The following is a 9,527-nucleotide window of genomic DNA, read 5'->3' on the forward strand; positions in this document are numbered from 1 at the left end:
TCATTTTCTCTACCTAATCACTTGAAGTATATCTCTACCACATAATTTTCATGTGCTCATTAATGCAAATAGGTAAGGCACTGGTCAAGGAATTTACGATAGGCAGTAATGAGCTATGTGAAGAAACTTATTTCAGTTTTATCAGAGCTGCATGGGAAAGGTAAATGTTAACTATTTTCTGTTTTGTTTATGGTAATTTTACATAAATTTGCTATTAAATATTTTGCATTTCAGGTGGTTTCAGAAGATGAAAAAGATCTGAAAGCAGGAAAATATTTCTATATCAGTTTTCTAAAAAGCTACACTGGTCATTGTTAAGCACCATATTTTGATAGCCCAATAAAATGTATGTTGTTCTTTGTTTGATGGTTTGTTTGTTCATTTTTGTTTTTTGCTACTTGCTATTTTATCAAGCAAGGGAATGACAGAATGGACATGAAAAAATGTTTGTGACAATGATGATAGGCAGCTGGAGTTGGAATCAACTGGAGGAGAAAACATGGCCCAAGGTATTCACAAATACAGATCATTTCCAAACAAAACCATTAACTGTTCCCTACTTTCTAGTTAAAAAAAAAAAAAAAAAAAAAAAAATTACTTTCTATACTAACACCATATAGCTCTGGCTAAAATGGAACATACACATTAATTTTTTTCCTCCAAATATCATTTGAAATTCTAAACATTCTTTTAAAAACTGGCTTTCCTCTTGTCTTCTAACTAGAATTTAATATCCATGCTCATTGCCTGTTACTGTTTACTGTTACTGTAATTACTGCCTCTGATAATAATAGGGAAAAATGACACAGCCTTCTTAGTGACATCAAACCCACTGCAATCATTTTACCTGTCTTTGTCTCCCGATAACTTTGAGCTCTGCTGTCCAAATTCACTTCACAACCTCAGACAGATGTTCCCTCAGACACAGTGCTTCCCTTGTTGATCTGAGACCTGGGCAAGCTTAGCAGCAGCATGTCTGGTAAGATGAAGGAGCAGTGCAAGTCTTCCACTAGACTGTCATTTCCCTTTTGGAAAGGTCAACAGATAAATCACTTTCAATTTTTACTCTTCCCAGTTAGTCCTAAAATTTATGTAAACTTTTCATTTCGCTAGGGAAAACTATGTTAGTGAAACAGACAAGAACAGGTGTATTGGGTTTACATGGCAAGGTTTTGGTAGCAGAGGGGCTGCAGGGGTGGCCTCTGTCAGCAGAGCCCAGCAGCTGCCCCATATCATATAAGGGCCAGTTTCAGCTGGCTCCAAAGGGGCCTGCCACTGCCCAGAGCAAAGACAATGTTGTTTGCGCCTGTGTGAGACCATATTAAAGAAAAGGGAAAGAAAAACCTGCTGCACAGCAGCAGCTGGGAGAGTGAGGAGTGAGAACCAGCCCTGCAGACCCCCAGGTCAGTGCAGCTGGAGGGCAGGAGGTGCTCCAGGCATACAGCAGCAGTTCCCCTGCGGCCTGTGGAGAGGCCCCTGGAGGAGCAGGCTGTCCTCCTGCAGCCCGTGGGCCCCACATGGAGCAGACCTCCATGCTGCAGCCCATGGAGGAGCTCCCGGTGGAGCAGGTGGATGTGGCCTGGAGGAGGCTGCGGCCCATGGAGAGCCCCCGCAGCAGCAGGCCCCGGGCCGGAGCTGCAGCCCGTGGAAAGGAGCCCACGCAGGAGCAAGGGGTCTGGGGGGAGCTGTTGCCCGTGGGGAACCTGTGCTGGAGCAGTTTGCTCCTGACAGACAGACCCCGTGGTACGGAGCCATGTGGGAGCAGTTCTTGAAGAGCTGCTGCCTGTGGGAAGCCCCCATAGGCTCAGTTTGGGAAGGACAGCATCCCGTGGGAGGGACCCCACATGAAGCAGGGGCAGAGAGAGACCATGAAGGAGCAGCCGAGACAAAGTGTTAGGGACTGACTGCAGCCCCCATTCCGCTGAACTGCTCGGGGGGTGGCGTAGAAGAGGGTGAATGGGGAGAAGGTGCTTTTAGTTTGCTTTTACTTTCTCACTGCTCTAGCTTGTTAGCAATAGGTAATAAATTATATTAATCTCCCTATGCTGTCTGTTTTCCCTGTGATGACAATTGTTGAGTGATGTCCTCGTCCTTATCTCAAACCTTGAAGCCTCGTCGCTGTATATTCTCCCCCTTTCCCTTTGAGGAGGTGGAGTGAGTGAGTGGTTGTGGCGGAGTTCAGCTGCCCAGATGGGTAAAACCACCACAACATGATAGGTTAAAAGTGACAGTCTTGCTGAGATCCCTTGTGATAAAGACTTCCGAGAATGCAGAAAACATTTTTCAGAAGCTGTATTCAGGGTTTAAAAATGATAATTTGTGGAGGCTGTACAGCAAAGTCATTTGTTAATAGACTATTTATGATCTTTGCAAGATTCAGATAAATGCAAATAAGAGAAATGCAGTGCAGAAGTATGTAATATAGGTAAACATCCCTCCCATGCCTACCGCTGTTTACTTACATCAAAACCAATAATAATTTCTCAACAGTGAGTTGAAATTTTAACTTTAACACAGCACTGACATAGCATTTTTGTATTTTAAAAATTAAGAATATTCAACAAGTCTCCTCATAAATAAATCAAAATAGTTAGTGCTCTGACTTTATCAGAAAGTACAAACTACCTACTTGTTACAAGTGAAAGACAAGATTTTTATTACCTTGAATAATAAAGACTCTGAACTTACTAAAAATTAGGTTGCTTTGATCTGGAAATTTCAGCTACAGATTGAGAAACCCAACTTTATACATCTAAGCTTCAATGTTTTGGCAGAGTTTCAAAATTTGAAACTGCTACAACTTCTGAATGCCAACCATTACATAAAACAGGTTAATGAGACACATTTTAGTGTGCTGCAATGAAGTAACATCCTCTTGTGAGGAAGATACATGAAAGGATGAAACAGCATGACCCAAAATTTCTGTGAAGTCCTGATAAAAATATATGACTAAGTACAAAGGAAAAAATAGACTGAAGCTTAATTAGCTAGCAAATCAGCAAGAGCTTGAAACAAATAAATAAATAATGTTTTCCTTCCTGAAATAAGCTTTGCCCAGCTTTTAAGGTGGCAAACCTTGGAATATGAGGTCTTCCAAAATGCACCTGAGTGCCCCAACACAATGAAAAATTAACAACACTTAGTCACAACTTTATTTTCAAATACCAGTTAAATCAAAGCTCTCTAGACAGTGTGCTTTCATTTTCTGAATGACTGTTCCAGATAAATTGCTCTACAAACACATCAGGGACAGATCCTCTCCTGCTCTTTCTCATCAAGACTGTAAAAAAGACAGGGTTTTGAGTAGTGGTCAGTAATCTCAACTTTGGCACTCAGTGTGATGTAAACACTCCGGGAAATATCCCAAGGATTCTGTCTAGACAACACTAATATTTTATATTGTAAAAATATGGAAAGCATGCATGATAGAGAAGGAGTGAAGGAATGTAATGAAAACATATTATATATATATCAATCCCTAGGATTCAAAGTGAATTATGAATGTTTTTGAGTGTTTTAAAAGTATAACAGGCTGTGTCAATGTCCATTCATAATGTTGCATGGCAGTTTACAGGAACAATGCAATAAATCTGGATATTTCAAGAAGGTCCCTGAAGGATAACATGACTTTTGCTTTACTGTTTAGTTCACTTACACTGTTTCACAGTCATGGAATGGTTCAGAAGTAAAAATAATAATTAATAATACTAATAGCAAACACAGAAAGCTTATAAGGAAGTACTAATTGAACAGCGTGGGCAGAGGGAAAGTTGAGTGAGTGATGATGATACGTTTCCAAATGTGCTCTGTGTCCCAGAGTATGAAAAGGAAACGCAAACTTTCACAAGAGTCAGAAGCAGAAGAGGCAATTTCTATCAAGACCTGGAAATGAGTGATTGATGATTAAGTAGACTGACTATAAGCAGAAGGATGAAGAAATGTCATGAGCACTGAGTTAATGAGACAGCCTGAAAGATAGAGATTACATCCTTCAGAGATAACCAACTGCTTTCTTACAGTGGGAAGAGGTCTACAGCTTTCACAGCAGCTTTCATGTTCATCAAGCCAAACAACTCTGGATAGCTCTACCACATTCTTGAAGGGGCACAGCTGAAGTGAGAAGCAAACTTGCTCTCTGCCTACACAGGCATGGCTGTAGCCAGGAAAAAAAAAAAAAAAAAAAAAAAAAGTATTTTCGTAGGCACTGAAGTCGCTCAGGCTTCTCAGAAATGCATATGCAAAAAACTTATTTGTGATTTGCTATGTGACTGAGACAGGAGGAAAAAAAAAATGGTATAACCTACAGAAAGAGTTTTAAGATTCAAAATCTCAGCTGAGGCATTTTCTAGAACAAAAGGTGTGCCAACTAGAAAACAGTAGAAAACATAAAATCACAATGACTTGGATAAAAATCTTATTAGATTAAAGAAAAATCTAAAATACTAGAGCTCTTTCTGGAGGAATTAAAAAGGAAAAAGCATTGTATCAAGGGCACAGTCTGGATACAGTTAAGTGTGGCAGCTGAAGTAAAACAGAAAAGGTGTGGGCAGAGACCAACATCCGTACAGAAGGAGGGCAGAAGGTGCTCCAGGCACTGGAGCAGAAGTTCCCCTGTGGCCTGTGGAGTAGGCAAAGCAGCAGTTCCCCTGCAGCCTTTGAAGAGGCCCCTGGAGGAGCAGGCTGTCCCCCTGCAGCCCATGGGTCCCACATGGAGCAGATCTCCACGCTGCAGCCCGTGGAGGAGCCCCCAGTGGAGCAGGTGGATGTGGCCTGGAGGAGGCTGCGGCCCATGGAGAGCCCACGCAGGAGCAGGCCCCGGGCCAGAGCTGCCGCCCGTGGAGGACCCGTTTTAGAGCAGTTTGCTCCTGACAGACAGACCCCGTGGTACGGAGCCATGTGGGAGCAGTTCTTGAAGAGCTGCTGCCTGTGGGAAGACCCCGCAGGCTCAGTTCGGGAAGGACGGCGTCCCGTGGGAGGGATCCCATATGGAGCAGGGGCAGAGAGTGACTGTGAAGGAGCGGCGGAGACAAAGTGTTAGGGACTGACCGCAGCCCCCAATCCCTGTTTCCCTGCGCCACTTGGGTGGAGGAGGTAGAAGAGGGTGAATGAGGGAAAGGTGGTTTTAGTTTGCTTTTAGTTTCTGACTGTTCTAGTCCAGTAGGGATAGGCAATAAATTACATTAATCTCCCTACTTTCAAAATGTTTTGTCCGTGATGGTAATTGGTAAGCTATCTTCCTGTCCTTATCTCAACCCTTGAGACCTTTTACATTTTATTTTCTCCCACTTTTCCTTTGAGGAGGTGGAGTAAGAGAGTGGTTGTGGTGGAATTTGTCTGCCCAGCAGGGCAAAACCACCACACTTGTTTTGGTGTACCATTGTTCTTCATTTCTTTTTATTACTTCGTTCTATAATTTACATACCTTTATTGAGAGTACCACAAATGTGGTTGTGTTTTTTTCTGTATTGCTTTTGTGTGTGTGTGTGTTTGTGTGTGTGTGTGAGAGAGAGAGAGAGATGGTTTATTTATTTATTTTTGGCAGGGGGCAGGAGGCTGCATGTTTATTTGGGCAGCATGTACATAAATCAAGAAACAAGAAGCCCAAGGCTCCCTTCATGTGAATGTAAATCAGGAATGTTTTCTAAGAAGCAGTCCAACACACACTAAATTGGAGCTTTCCTCTGCAAGTATGGACCTTTCTACATCAGTAAGGGAGGCTGGGCAACAACCTCCTACTTTAAGTACCATAATTAGGTTAGTCTTATTCTTAAAAAATATATAACATTGGCAAAATGTATTTATGGCAACTGTGGCTATATTTAAAGAATGAATTTACCCAGTCCTAAAATACAAATTTCCATATTTCAATGAAATAAATAAATAAATAAATAAGTTCTTGAAACTCTATTGCAGATATTTCGATAAATAGTTTTGGGTCACTTACCTCTGTTCTGAAGATGCTAGTCCCTTAAATGCCTGTTGATCTACTGTGTGGACTTTTTTTCTTGCACATATAACTGCAAATATAAATTGTTTCAATGGGGAATAGAGGATATAAAAAAAACCCTAGTACTTAGTATTTTTGTAAATATTACTTAATGCCCTTGAACAACAAAGCAAAAACTTTGCATATTAGACATAGTTATCTTTTATTCAAATAGTTAGCTTTTCTATAATCAAATTAATTTGCATTTTAGGAAAAGAAATTCAGATTATATTCTTCCCACTGATGAAATATAGATGACCTGCAATGAATACTTTATCATATTTACTTAACAAATTGTAATTATTTTTTTTCAAAACAAAATGATTTTCTGTACAATACATTAGTAAAAATCATTTCCTGGGGAAAAAAAAAAAAAAAAAAAAACATGCTTCTAATCTCATTTCAGTTTCTTCTCCACTTTTTGTATTCATTTGCAAAGACATCACGTGGTGAAAAGTAATGGTAGTTCTAGAAAAAAAAAAATTAATTAATTAACAACTCTCCATTATCTATAAAGTTCCTAGCCAATGAATCCAGATGTCAAGGACTAATTTACTGCTGTAACAGGGAGATGACTATGCTTCTAGGAGCACAGTACCTGTAGGAAATGATTTTCTGTAAGTCTTACAAATTTGATTTGCAACAGAGAGACATGTTCCTAAATCCCTTGTACAAGGTCTGCTGCCAGCAGGAGTTAAATGCAACAAATTTTGCATAACTAATGTATCCAGCTGGTTTCCTGACAACCTGCTAGCTCCATCCAGATAGCAACCAAAACTATATGTGCTACTTGAATAAAAATCTCAGTTCAAAATCATCTACAAAAATCATACCGCCCATTTTTTGGGACAGAATTCCTGTTACAGTCATAAAAGATATCATCTCCTCTTGTTACCACATTCTTTTTAATTACTTGAAAAATAAAGTAATAATATGAAATAATTTTTAAATCTCTATTATAAAATAACATATTTTATACAGCTGTCAACTATTGTGGCCTCTGATAATTGATAGAAAACTTTCTAGCAATGTTTCTGAAATCTGGGAGCCTCCTTGAATCTCTCCTTTTTGTCAGGCAAAAGCTGTTCCTGTGGGGTTACTTTTGTGCCAGGCTTTATGAGAGCTGCACCATTAACTTGCCACAAGGTTCTTTCCTCTTATTTAGTGCATTAGGAAACAGCACATAACAGGAATTCACTTTGGGGGAGGGAAGAATGAGGCAACCTGTATTCTGATGCTGTCTCTCTCTCTTTATGCTTCAGTGGCTGTATGTTTATGTACATCAAAGGGTTTGGCTTTGCTTTCTCACCTGGATTCCCTCCTCTTTTTTGCTGAAGTGGGAGTGAGGAGTTCAGCTTGCTGAGAAGTAAGTTCCAAACGAGCAACATCTGTTCTTTTAAGTATTGGTAAACATATTCCTATTAGAAATATTTGTACCTTTTTTTTTCTGCTACTTTTTAAATATCAGCAGCAAAAATTAACCCTTTGTTATTACAGGCAGAATGCATAACCAAACAAGCAGATTAAACAAAAAATAGGCATAGCTGTCTTTCACAAACATGAAGATTTATTAGGTGGTCAGAACAACGGAAAATATGGAATTAATTTGGTGGTCACTTGAATGATAGAAAGACTTCTTCAAACTGAAAGTCTTTTTACAGTGATTCTCTGATAGCAGCCAGGCCCTGGGTTGGTCCAATCACCTCTGTGTACAATCAGTTCCATAGCTGCATCACCTCAGCTTACACTTCATCCGCAATATTTCACATGATTTATCCTGCTTATCAATAGGAATGAAATATTACTATTTTTTTCCAAGTTATTTTGTTTCATATTCCCAAAAAATGTTTTTTTAAAAAATTAACTCTTTTTCCAACTTTTTAATCAAGTTAACAATTAATTGAAGTCCAAGAACTACAGTAGATTGGTCTGTGAATTTCAGCTATATATGAAGATGTGATGGCCAGCATGAACCTGTCTAGAATAAATCTTGGTGAGTGATCAGATTAACAGACCTTGTGGAAAGGGAAAAAACAAAAGGACTACATGTTAAAGCTTTATTACAGCTTTTGACACAATCTTGAGAAAACTGTCATATACAGTCATAGGAAATACAGCCTAGAGTATAACAGATTCAGTTCACTGTCAGTGATAGTTGCTTCAGTGTTTCCTACTGTCATGCTAGACCAAATGCAGATGATCTTCAGGTTCTTTTTTGACCTCCAGAACCTGTGAGCCACCTGCATGAATTCCTCTTCTCAAGGTGAAAGCAACTACTACAGCTCCATGCTTCCTAGAATGCTGTGCAAAAGCAGAGGAAGGAGATCAGAAGTTGATTTTTGTGCCAAACACTTTCATTTATATGACAGCCATCTATGTAATGTAGATTGGTCATCAAAGTACCTTGAAAGTATTGAGGGGATAAAAATCTAACAGTTCTAATTTTTCTGTGATGTACAGTGCACAAGACTCCAACAACAGGGACAGCAGGAGCTCTTTCTCCCTTCCTCTCTCTCTGAGTTGCACATGGTCTTCAAGGAGGAGCCACACCTTCAGCACCACCCTCCCTTCGCACAGCAATGCAAAAGCAACTTGCAGGCAAACACAAGAACAGGAAGAGATCACTCAGTTTTGTTTGCTGGTCCTTTCCTCCAGGGAAACAGTGGGTGACCTGTGCTGTAGAAAAGAGTACTGTAAGATGAATGCCAAACTGGTTTGTAAGCCATTGGTGGTCATCAACAGCAGGATGTGCTGAGGAATTATACATAAACTGCTCCTCATCCAATGCTTCCACTGCTCTTACTAATGATGTGAATACACTGTTTAATTTGCAAAATAGGAGAGAATGTAGTGTTGGATTTCAAATCAACCTTGACAAATTTCAGAAATTGCCCAGAATAGAAAGATACAATCAGTTGTACAGAGGACAGTTACTTAGTAGTACGCATATATTATCAAATGCAGAAGTACTGTGTGGAGAAAAAGCTGCAAGATACCTAAAAGAAATCTAAAGTTATACTGGATCTTGAGCTAGATATAAACTAAAGTGAAGGTGCTGTGAAAAAATATGTGAGAACACCACATCTGAGACATGAAGAAATCTTTCCTCTCTACTCTGCAGGACTGAGGCCTAATTAGGGTACTATGTAAAGAAACTGTAAAAAGTCCAGAGAAGAACATCAAAGGGGACTGGAGGCCTAGAAACACATCTGAAAAATGAATGGGTTTATAATCCATGAGGAAAAAAAAAAAAAAAGAGGAAAAAAGAAAAAGGAAAAAAAAAGAGAGATGATACTACCCTTCAAAATGTAAAAATGGCAGAAAAACAAAAATAATTTGTTATTCCTAGTTCTTGTAGATAGAACAACAACAACAAACAGTAGTCTTAAAAATGCTAGAATAGTTTATCTAAAGTTAAATAACACCCCATCTCTGGATGATTAAAAAAAATCTTCTGTGAACTATGGTTTTGATATGGGTGGCTTCTCTCATGTTGCCCTTGCTTTCTCTTTGGTAGCCCTGCTTCTGCTCAGAATTAAAC

At 39.5% G+C, this 9,527-nt stretch overlaps 1 long non-coding RNA gene across 1 annotated transcript; it reads right to left on the bottom strand.

Moving 5' to 3' along the window:
- Positions 1 to 8,029: 8,029 nt before the first annotated feature.
- LOC121065800 lies at positions 8,030 to 8,659 on the bottom strand. Its single transcript, XR_005817316.1, has 2 exons — positions 8,390 to 8,659; positions 8,030 to 8,279 (listed from the first exon to the last, which is right to left on the bottom strand). It is a non-coding gene; the product is annotated as an uncharacterized LOC121065800 (long non-coding RNA).
- Positions 8,660 to 9,527: the final 868 nt, after the last annotated feature.

The sequence above is a fragment of the Cygnus olor genome, chromosome 2 (assembly GCF_009769625.2).
Source record: "Cygnus olor isolate bCygOlo1 chromosome 2, bCygOlo1.pri.v2, whole genome shotgun sequence".
Taxonomy (NCBI): Eukaryota; Metazoa; Chordata; class Aves; order Anseriformes; family Anatidae; genus Cygnus; species Cygnus olor.